Source organism: Vicia villosa, linkage group LG5 (assembly GCF_029867415.1).
Source record: "Vicia villosa cultivar HV-30 ecotype Madison, WI linkage group LG5, Vvil1.0, whole genome shotgun sequence".
Classification (NCBI taxonomy): domain Eukaryota; kingdom Viridiplantae; phylum Streptophyta; class Magnoliopsida; order Fabales; family Fabaceae; genus Vicia; species Vicia villosa.
Genome location: NC_081184.1, coordinates 5,351,715 through 5,364,316, shown reverse-complemented (window position 1 = coordinate 5,364,316; position 12,602 = coordinate 5,351,715).

The window sequence follows — 12,602 nt, the reverse complement described above, 5'->3', positions numbered from 1 at the left end:
GAGATTAGTATAACACAAGAAAAACTTCCAAAATACCAATGTATGCAAGTTTAATGAACTTTGTTTATGTTATGTAGTATAGCACACGTAAATCTTCCAAAAACCAAATTTTGCAAGTCTAACCAACTTCGTGACCTTATTGTAGTATAGCAAAAAAATTCTTTCAAAATTCCATTGTATGCAAGTTTAACGAACTTCGTGACTTTTATGTAGTATTACACACGGAAATCTTCCAAAATACCAAAATTTGCATGTTTGAACGAACTTCGTGACTTTAATGTGGTATAACATACAGAAATCTTCAAAAGGACCAAATTTATAAGGTTAAACGAACTTCGCGACTTTTATGTAGTATAGCACACGAAAATCTTCCAAAAGACCAAATTTTGCAAGTTTAACAAACTTTGTGACTTTTATGTAATATAGCACTCGAAAATCTTCCAAAATACCAATGTATGCAAGTTTAACGAACTTCGTGACTTTTATGTAATATAGCACACGGAAATCTTCCAAAATTATAAAATTTGCAAGTTTAACGAACTTCGTGACTTTTATGTAGTATAGCACACGAAAATCTTCCAAAAGACCAAATATTTTAAAGTTTAACAAACTTTGTGACTTTTATAACACATGAAAATCTTCCAAAATTATAAAGTTTGCACGTTTAACGAACTTCGTGACTTTTATGTAGTATAGCACCGGGGAAATATCCAAATATCTAATTTTGCAAGTTTAACAAACTTCTGGTCTTTTATATAGTATAGCACACGAAAATCTTCCAAAATACCAATGTATGCTAGTTTAACGAACTTCGCGACATTTATGCAGTATAGCACAAGAAAATCATCCAAAATACCAATATATGCAAGTATAACGAACTTCGTGTATGTTACGTAGTATGGCTCACGATTATCTTCCAATACCAAAGTTTGCAAGTTTAACATATATACTTCGTGACATTTATGTTGTATAGGACACGAAAATCTTCCCAAATACCAATGTATGCAAGGTTAACGAACTTCGTGACATTTATGCAGTATAACACAAGAAAATCTTCATAAATACCAAACTTTGCAAATTTAACGAATTTCGTGACTTTTATGTAGTATAGCACATGAAAATCTTCAAAAACACAAAATTTTGTAAGTTTAAATAACTTCGTGACTTTTTTATTGTATAACACAAGAAAAACTTACAAAATACCAATGTATGCAAGTTTAACGAACTTCGTGTATGTAATGTAGTATAGCTCACGATAATCTTCCAAATGCCAAAGTTTGCAAGTTTAACGAACTTCATGATATTTATGTTACATTGCACACGAAAATCTTCCAACACACCAAATTTTGCAAGTTTAACAAACATCGTGACCTTTATGTACTATAGCAAACAATAATCTTCCAAAATACCAATGTATGCAGGTTTTACAAACTTCGTGACTTTTACGTAAGATTACACACAAATATCTTCCAAAATACCAAAATTTGCAAGTTTAACGAACTTCGTGACTTTTATGTAGTATAGCACACCAAAATCTTCCAAAATAATCAAATTTGCTAGTTTAACGAACTTCACGACTTTTATGTAGTATAGCACATAAAAAATATTCTCAAAGACCAATGTATGCATGTTTAACGAACTACGTGGCACTTAGGCCGTCTAGAACAAGAAAATCTTCATAAAGACCAAAGCTTTCAAGTTTAATAAATTTTGTAACTTTTATGTAGTATAGCACATGAAAATCTTCAAAAAGACAAATACTTTCGTAACTTTTAGATAGTGTAACACATGAAAAACCAATGTACGCAAGTTTAACGAACTTCATAACTTTTATGTAGTATAGCACACGAAAATCTTCCAAAATACCAATGTATGCAAGTTTAACGAACTTCGTGACATTTATGCAGTATAGCACAAGAAAATCTTCATATATATAAAAGTTTGCAAGTTTAACGAATTTTGTGACTTTTATGTAGTATAGCACATGAAAATCTTCAAAAAAAACCAAATTTTGTAAGTTTAAATTACTTTGTGACTTTTATATAGTATAACACAAGAAAAACTTCCAAAATACCAATGTATGCAAGTTTAACGAACTGTGTTTATGTTATGTAGTATAGCACACGTAAATCTTCCAAAAACCAAATTTTGCAAGTCTAACCAACTTCGTGACCTTATTGTAGTATAGCAAAAAAAATCTTTCAAAATTCCATTGTATGCAAGTTTAACGAACTTCGTGACTTTTATGTAGTATTACACACGGAAATTTTCCAAAATACCAAAATTTGCAAGTTTGACGAACTTCGTGACTTTAATGTGGTATAACATACAGAAATCTTCAAAAGGACCAAATTTATAAGGTTAAACGAACTTCGCGACTTTTATGTAGTATAGCACACGAAAATCTTCCAAAAGACCAAATTTTGCAAGTTTAACAAACTTTGTGACTTTTTTGTAATATAGCACTCGAAAATCTTCCAAAATACCAATGTATTCAAATTTAACGAACTTCGTGACTTTTATGTAATATAGCACACGGAGACCTTCCAAAATTATAAAATTTGAAAGTTTAATGAACTTCGTGACTTTTATGTAGTATAGCACACGAAAATCTTCCAAAAGACCAAATATTTTAAAGTTTAACAAACTTTGTGACTTTTATAACACATCAAAATCTTCCAAAATTATCAAGTTTGCACGTTTAACGAACTTCGTGACTTTTATGTAGTATAGCACACAAAAATATCCAAATATCTAATTTTGCAAGTTTAACAAACTTCAGGACTTTTATATAGTATAGCACACGAAAATCTTCCAAGATACTAATGTATGCAAGTTTAACGAACTTCGTGACATTTATGCAGTATAGCACAAGAAAATCATCCAAAATACCAATGTATGCAAGTATAACGAACTTCGTGTATGTTACGTAGTATGGCTCACGATTATCTTCCCATTACCAAAGTTTGCAAGTTTAACATATATACTACGTGTCATTTATGTTTATTAGCACACGAAAATCTTCCCAAATACCAATGTATAAAAGTTTAACGAACTTCGTGAGTTTTATGTACTATTACACACGAAAATCTTCCAAAATACCAAAATTTGCACAAGTTTAACGTACTTCGTGACATTTATGCAATATAACTCAAGAAAATATTCATAAATACCAAAGTTTGCAAATTTAACGAATTTCGTGACTTTTATGTAGTATAGCACGTGAAAATCTTCAAAAACACAAAATTTTGTATGTTTAAATAACTTCGTGACTTTTTTATTGTATAACACAAGAAAAACTTACAAAATACCAATGTATGCAAGTTTAACAAACTTCGTGTATGTAATGTAGTATAGCTCACGATAATCTTCCAAATACCTAAGATTGCAAGTTTAACGAACTTCATGATATTAATGTTACATTGCACACGAAAATCCTCCAAAACACCAAATTTTGCAAGTTTAACAAACATCGTGACCTTTATGTAGTATAGCAAACAAAAATCTTCCAAAATACCAATGTGTGCAGGTTTTACAAACTTCGTGACTTTTACGTAGTATTACACACAAATATCTTCCAAAATACCAAAATTTGCAAGTATAACGAACTTCGTGACTTTTATGTAGTATAGCACACCAAAATCTTCAAAAATAATAAAATTTGCTAGTTTAACGAACTTCACGACTTTTATGTTGTATAGCACATAAAAATATTCTCAAAGACCAATGTATGCCAGTTTAACGAACTACGTGGCATTTAGGCCGTCTAGAACAAGAAAATCTTCATAAAGATCAAAGCTTTCAAGTTTAATAAATTTTGTAACTTTTATGTAGTATAGCACATGAAAATCTTCAAAAACACAAATACTTTCGTAACTTTTAGATAGTGTAACACATGAAAAACCAATGTATGCAAGTTTAACGAACTTCATAACTTTTATGTAGTATAGCACATGAAAATCTTCCAAAATACCAATGTATGCAAGTTTAACGAAATTCGTGACATTTATGCAGTATAGCACAAGAAAATCTTCATAAATATAAAAGTTTGCAAGTTTAACGAATTTTGTGACTTTTATGTAGTATAGCACATGAAAATCTTCAAAAAAAACCAAATTTTGTATGTTTAAATAACTTTGTGACTTTTATATAGTATAACACAAGAAAAACTTCCAAAATACCAATGTATGCAAGTTTAATGAACTTTGTTTATGTTATGTAGTATAGCACACGTAAATCTTCCAAAAACCAAATTTTGCAAGTCTAACCAACTTCGTGACCTTATTGTAATATAGCAAAAAAAATCTTTCAAAATTCCATTGTATGCAAGTTTAACGAACTTCGTGACTTTTATGTAGTATTACACACGGAAATCTTCCAAAATACCAAAATTTGCAAGTTTGACGAACTTCGTGACTTTAATGTGGTATAACATACAGAAATCTTCAAAAGGACCAAATTTATAAGGTTAAACGAACTTCGCGACTTTTATGTAGTATAGCACACGAAAATCTTCCAAAAGACCAAATTTTGCAAGTTTAACAAACTTTGTGACTTTTATGTAATATAGCACTCGAAAATCTTCCAAAATACCAATGTATGCAAGTTTAACGAACTTCGTGACTTTTATGTAATATAGCACACGGAAATCTTCCAAAATTATAAAATTTGCAAGTTTAACGAACTTCGTGACTTTTATGTAGTATAGCACATGAAAATCTTCCAAAAGACCAAATATTTTAAAGTTTACAAACTTTGTGACTTTTATAACACATGAAAATCTTCCAAAACTATCAAGTTTGCACGTTTAACGAACTTCGTGACTTTTATGTAGTATAGCACACGAAAATATCCAAATATCAAATTTTGCAAGTTTAACAAACTTCTGGACTTTTATATAGTATAGCACACGAAAATCTTCCAAGATACCAATGTATGCAAGTTTAACGAACTTCGTGACATTTATGCAGTATAGCACAAGAAAATCATCCAAAATACCAATCTATGCAAGTATAACGAACTTCGTGTATGTTACGTAGTATGGCTCACGATTATCTTCCCAATACCAAAGTTTGCAAGTTTAACATATATACTTCGTGACATTTATGTTGTATAGGACACGAAAATCTTCCCAAATACCAATGTATGCAAGGTTAACGAACTTCGTGACTTTTATGTACTATTACACACGAAAATCTTCCAAAATACCAAAATTTGAACAAGTTTAACGAACTTCGTGACAATTATGCAATATAACACAAGAAAATCTTCATAAATACCAAACTTTGCAAATTTAACGAATTTCGTGACTTTTATGTAGTATAGCACATGAAAATCTTCAAAAACACAAAATTTTGTAAGTTTAAATAACTTCGTGACTTTTTTATTGTATAACACAAGAAAAACTTACAAAATACCAATGTATGCAAGTTTAACGAACTTCGTGTATGTAATGTAGTATAGCTCACGATAATCTTCCAAATGCCAAAGTTTGCAAGTTTAACGAACTTCATGATTATTATGTTACATTGCACACGAAAATCTTCCAAAACACCAAATTTTGCAAGTTTAACAAACATCGTGACCTTTATGTAGTATAGCAAACAAAAATCTTCCAAAATACCAATGTGTGCAGGTTTTACAAACTTCGTGACTTTTACGTAGTATTACACACAAATATCTACCAAAATACCAAAATTTGCAAGTATAACGAACTTCGTGACTTTTATGTAGTATAGCACACCAAAATCTTCAAAAATAACAAAATTTGCTAGTTTAACGAACTTCACGACTTTTATGTAGTATAGCACATAAAAATATTCTCAAAGACCAATGTATGCAAGTTTAACGAACTACGTGGCATTTAGGCCGTCTAGAACAAGAAAATCTTCATAAAGACCAAAGCTTTCAAGTTTAATAAATTTTGTAACTTTTATGTAGTATAACACATGAAAATCTTCAAAAAGACAAATAACTTCGTAACTTTTTTATAGTGTAACACATGAAAAACCAATGTATGCAAGTTTAACGAACTTCATAACTTTTATGTAGTATAGCACACGAATCTTCCAAAATACCAATGTATGCAAGTTTAACGAACTTCGTGACATTTATGCAGTATAGCACAAGAAAATCTTCATAAATATAAAAGTTTGCAAGTTTAACGAATTTTGTTACTTTTATGTAGTATAGCACATGAAAATCTTCAAAAAAAACCAAATTTTGTATGTTTAAATAACTTTGTGACTTTTATATAGTATAACACAAGAAAAACTTCCAAAATACCAATGTATGCAAGTTTAATGAACTTTGCTTATGTTATGTAGTATAGCACACGTAAATCTTCCAAAAACCAAATTTTGCAAGTCTAACCAACTTCGTGACCTTATTGTAGTATAGCAAAAAAAATCTTTCAAAATTCCATTGTATGCAAGTTTAACGAACTTCGTGACTTTTATGTAGTATTACACACGGAAATCTTCCAAAATACCAAAATTTGCAAGTTTGACGAACTTCGTGACTTTAATGTGGTATAACATACAGAAATCTTCAAAAGGACCAAATTTATAAGGTTAAACGAACTTCGCGACTTTTATGTAGTATAGCACACGAAAATCTTCCAAAAGACCAAATTTTGCAAGTTAAACAAACTTTGTGACTTTTATGTAATATAGCACTCGATAATCTTCCAAAATACCAATGTATGCAAGTTTAACGAACTTCGTGACTTTTATGTAGTATAGCACACGGAAATTTTCCAAAATTATAAAATTTGCAAGTTTAACGAACTTCGTGACTTTTATGTAGTATAGCACATGAAAATCTTCCAAAAGACCAAATATTTTAAAGTTTACAAACTTTGTGACTTTTATAACACATGAAAATCTTCCAAAACTATCAAGTTTGCACGTTTAACGAACTTCGTGACTTTTATGTAGTATAGCACACGAAAATATCCAAATATCAAATTTTGCAAGTTTAACAAACTTCTGGACTTTTATATAGTATAGCACACGAAAATCTTCCAAGATACCAATGTATGCAAGTTTAACGAACTTCGTGACATTTATGCAGTATAGCACAAGAAAATCATCCAAAATACCAATCTATGCAAGTATAACGAACTTCGTGTATGTTACGTAGTATGGCTCACGATTATCTTCCCAATACCAAAGTTTGCAAGTTTAACATATATACTTCGTGACATTTATGTTGTATAGGACACGAAAATCTTCCCAAATACCAATGTATGCAAGGTTAACGAACTTCGTGACTTTTATGTACTATTACACACGAAAATCTTCCAAAATACCAAAATTTGAACAAGTTTAACGAACTTCGTGACAATTATGCAATATAACACAAGAAAATCTTCATAAATACCAAACTTTGCAAATTTAACGAATTTCGTGACTTTTATGTAGTATAGCACATGAAAATCTTCAAAAACACAAAATTTTGTAAGTTTAAATAACTTCGTGACTTTTTTATTGTATAACACAAGAAAAACTTACAAAATACCAATGTATGCAAGTTTAACGAACTTCGTGTATGTAATGTAGTATAGCTCACGATAATCTTCCAAATGCCAAAGTTTGCAAGTTTAACGAACTTCATGATTATTATGTTACATTGCACACGAAAATCTTCCAAAACACCAAATTTTGCAAGTTTAACAAACATCGTGACCTTTATGTAGTATAGCAAACAAAAATCTTCCAAAATACCAATGTGTGCAGGTTTTACAAACTTCGTGACTTTTACGTAGTATTACACACAAATATCTACCAAAATACCAAAATTTGCAAGTATAACGAACTTCGTGACTTTTATGTAGTATAGCACACCAAAATCTTCAAAAATAACAAAATTTGCTAGTTTAACGAACTTCACGACTTTTATGTAGTATAGCACATAAAAATATTCTCAAAGACCAATGTATGCAAGTTTAACGAACTACGTGGCATTTAGGCCGTCTAGAACAAGAAAATCTTCATAAAGACCAAAGCTTTCAAGTTTAATAAATTTTGTAACTTTTATGTAGTATAACACATGAAAATCTTCAAAAAGACAAATAACTTCGTAACTTTTTTATAGTGTAACACATGAAAAACCAATGTATGCAAGTTTAACGAACTTCATAACTTTTATGTAGTATAGCACACGAATCTTCCAAAATACCAATGTATGCAAGTTTAACGAACTTCGTGACATTTATGCAGTATAGCACAAGAAAATCTTCATAAATATAAAAGTTTGCAAGTTTAACGAATTTTGTGACTTTTATGTAGTATAGCACATGAAAATCTTCAAAAAAAACCAAATTTTGTATGTTTAAATAACTTTGTGACTTTTATATAGTATAACACAAGAAAAACTTCCAAAATACCAATGTATGCAAGTTTAATGAACTTTGCTTATGTTATGTAGTATAGCACACGTAAATCTTCCAAAAACCAAATTTTGCAAGTCTAACCAACTTCGTGACCTTATTGTAGTATAGCAAAAAAAATCTTTCAAAATTCCATTGTATGCAAGTTTAACGAACTTCGTGACTTTTATGTAGTATTACACACGGAAATCTTCCAAAATACCAAAATTTGCAAGTTTGACGAACTTCGTGACTTTAATGTGCTATAACATACAGAAATCTTCAAAAGGACCAAATTTATAAGGTTAAACGAACTTCGCGACTTTTATGTAGTATAGCACACGAAAATCTTCCAAAAGACCAAATTTTGCAAGTTAAACAAACTTTGTGACTTTTATGTAATATAGCACTCGATAATCTTCCAAAATACCAATGTATGCAAGTTTAACGAACTTCGTGACTTTTATGTAGTATAGCACACGGAAATTTTCCAAAATTATAAAATTTGCAAGTTTAACGAACTTCGTGACTTTTATGTAGTATAGCACATGAAAATCTTCCAAAAGACCAAATATTTTAAAGTTTAACAAACTTTGTGACTTTTATAACACATGAAAATCTTCCAAAATTATCAAGTTTGCACGTTTAACGAACTTCGTGACTTTTATGTAGTATAGCACACGGAAATATCCAAATATCAAATTTTGCAAGTTTAACAAACTTCTGGACTTTTATATAGTATAGCACACGAAAATCTTCCAAGATACCAATGTATGCAAGTTTAACGAACTTCGTGACATTTATGCAGTATAGCACAAGAAAATCATCTAAAATACCAATCTATGCAAGTATAACGAACTTCGTGTATGTTACGTAGTATGGCTCACGATTATCTTCCCAATACCAAAGTTTGCAAGTTTAACATATATACTTCGTGACATTTATGTTGTATAGGACACGAAAATCTTCCCAAATACCAATGTATGCAAGGTTAACGAACTTCGTGACTTTTATGTACTATTACACACGAAAATCTTCCAAAATACCAAAATTTGCACAAGTTTAACGAACTTCGTGACATTTATGCAATATAACACAAGAAAATTATCATAAATACCAAACTTTGCAAATTTAACGAATTTCGTGACTTTTATGTAGTATAGCACATGAAAATCTTCAAAAACACAAAATTTTGTAAGTTTAAATAACTTCGTGACTTTTTTATTGTATAACACAAGAAAAACTTACAAAATACCAATGTATGCAAGTTTAACGAACTTCGTGTATGTAATGTAGTATAGCTCACGATAATCTTCCAAATACCAAAGTTTGCAAGTTTAACGAACTTCATGATTATTATGTTACATTGCACACGAAAATCTTCCAAAACACCAAATTTTGCAAGTTTAACAAACATCGTGACCTTTATGTAGTATAGCAAACAAAAATCTTCCAAAATACCAATGTGTGCAGGTTTTACAAACTTCGTGACTTTTACGTAGTATTACACACAAATATCTTCCAAAATACCAAAATTTGCAAGTTTAACGAACTTCGTGACTTTTATGTAGTATAGCACACCAAAATCTTCAAAAATAATAAAATTTGCTAGTTTAACGAACTTCACGACTTTTATGTAGTATAGCACATAAAAATATTCTCAAAGACCAATGTATGCAAGTTTAACGAACTACGTGGCATTTAGGCCGTCTAGAACAAGAAAATCTTCATAAAGACCAAAGCTTTCAAGTTTAATAAATTTTGTAACTTTTATGTAGTATAACACATGAAAATCTTCAAAAAGACAAATAACTTCGTAACTTTTTTATAGTGTAACACATGAAAAACCAATGTATGCAAGTTTAACGAACTTCATAACTTTTATGTAGTATAGCACACGAATCTTCCAAAATACCAATGTATGCAAGTTTAACGAACTTCGTGACATTTATGCAGTATAGCACAAGAAAATCTTCATAAATATAAAAGTTTGCAAGTTTAACGAATTTTGTGACTTTTATGTAGTATAGCACATGAAAATCTTCAAAAAAAACCAAATTTTGTAAGTTTAAATTACTTTGTGACTTTTATATAGTATAACACAAGAAAAACTTCCAAAATACCAATGTATGCAAGTTTAATGAACTTTGTTTATGTTATGTAGTATAGCACACGCAAATCTTCCAAAAACCAAATTTTGCAAGTCTAACCAACTTCGTGACCTTATTGTAGTATAGCAAAAAAAATCTTTCAAAATTCCATTGTATGCAAGTTTAACGAACTTCGTGACTTTTATGTAGTATTACACACGGAAATCTTCCAAAGTACCAAAATTTGCAAGTTTGACGAACTTCGTGACTTTAATGTGGTATAACATACAGAAATCTTCAAAAGGACCAAATTAATAAGGTTAAACGAACTTCGCGACTTTTATGTAGTATAGCACACGAAAATCTTCCAAAAGACCAAATTTTGCAAGTTTAACAAACTTTGTGACTTTTATGTAATATAGCACTCGAAAATCTTCCAAAATACCAATGTATGCAAGTTTAACGAACTTCGTGACTTTTATGTAATATAGCACACGGAAATCTTCCAAAATTATAAAATTTGCAAGTTTAATGAACTTCGTGACTTTTATGTAGTATAGCACATGAAAATCTTCCAAAAGACCAAATATTTTAAAGTTTAACAAACTTTGTGACTTTTATAACACATGAAAATCTTCCAAAATTATAAAGTTTGCACGTTTAACGAACTTCGTGACTTTTATGTAGTATAGCACACGAAAATATCCAAATATCAAATTTTGCAAGTTTAACAAACTTCTGGACTTTTATATAGTATAGCACACGAAAATCTTCCAAAATACCAATGTATGCAAGTTTAACGAACTTCGTGACATTTATGCAGTATAGCACAAGAAAATCATCCAAAATACCAATCTATGCAAGTATAACGAACTTCGTGTATGTTACGTGTAACACCCTTCTAAACCCCGCGGAAATTAATAAAATAATTCAGAGTAAAACATGAAAACAAGGGTGCCACAATTCAATTTAAAACAAATTATCATAAATCAATTGTCATGATTCACTTAGGGGCAAATCATCCATTTAACAAAATCATGTTTCTACACAGCGGAACATTAATCAACAGATAAGCATAACATCATCTATGCAATATCTCACAAAATTACTCCAATAACAACAAAATAGAGTATCATCATCCAATCTAAGCTAGCGTTCCCCCAGTGTTACAATATCAGAGCATGACACCGACGCTATACTAAACAAACTGACTCATGAGCTAATCCTCACCGAGCCAAAAGCCGCTATCCTCAATCTGAAAATATCAACAGTAAGGGTGAGTCTCATTCACAATTAACAAATGTTATCGAATCATAAACAATAACACATCATAGTCACATTATTCATCCAATTTCATTATATTCAGATTGTCAGGAAGTACTCATCAACACACAACAACAAATAGAATACATTACCAAGAGACATCACCATAATTCATCAAAACAAATCATAACAATTACCCCATCATCACATATTATAACATTGGACAATCTTCCATTCATGTTATAATCATACAAGTAGCCTAATGTAAATGCAACTATATGCATGTGGTACCAAAATCTTGGATAACCCAACTCACCGATCCACCATCGTCAAGGATACGGCAACACCCACTCACTAATTCCACACAATGGGAATTAGCTACCACTGATCCACCATCGTCAAGGATCAGCCACATAATGATTATGAAATGCATGTATCGACCATAACATGCTCATCATCAACATTAAACAACCAAATGTCATAATCATCAACCACCACAAAATAAATAGCCACACACAGTTATGCTATTTCTCAACCATAATAAAATACATATTTTACACCAACAATATATGTATAATAAACACCAATTACAACCACAACATCATAGCAGGTAAATCATTCATTATACAGTGCAACAACAATAACACCCCTCACAATCGCGTACCAAGTACAACAAAGCAATTCATCAACGATAGAGTATTTACCTAATCATTCATCAAAACACATGATAACCATATTTACCATGAACAACATCCATTTGCATAACAAGCAGGAGCAATCATATTATAACAACACCCATCATTGCACATATTCAATTATGCAAACAACAAACCATTGCACCTCATCATTTATGCAAAACAAGAGTAAACCAGATTTGA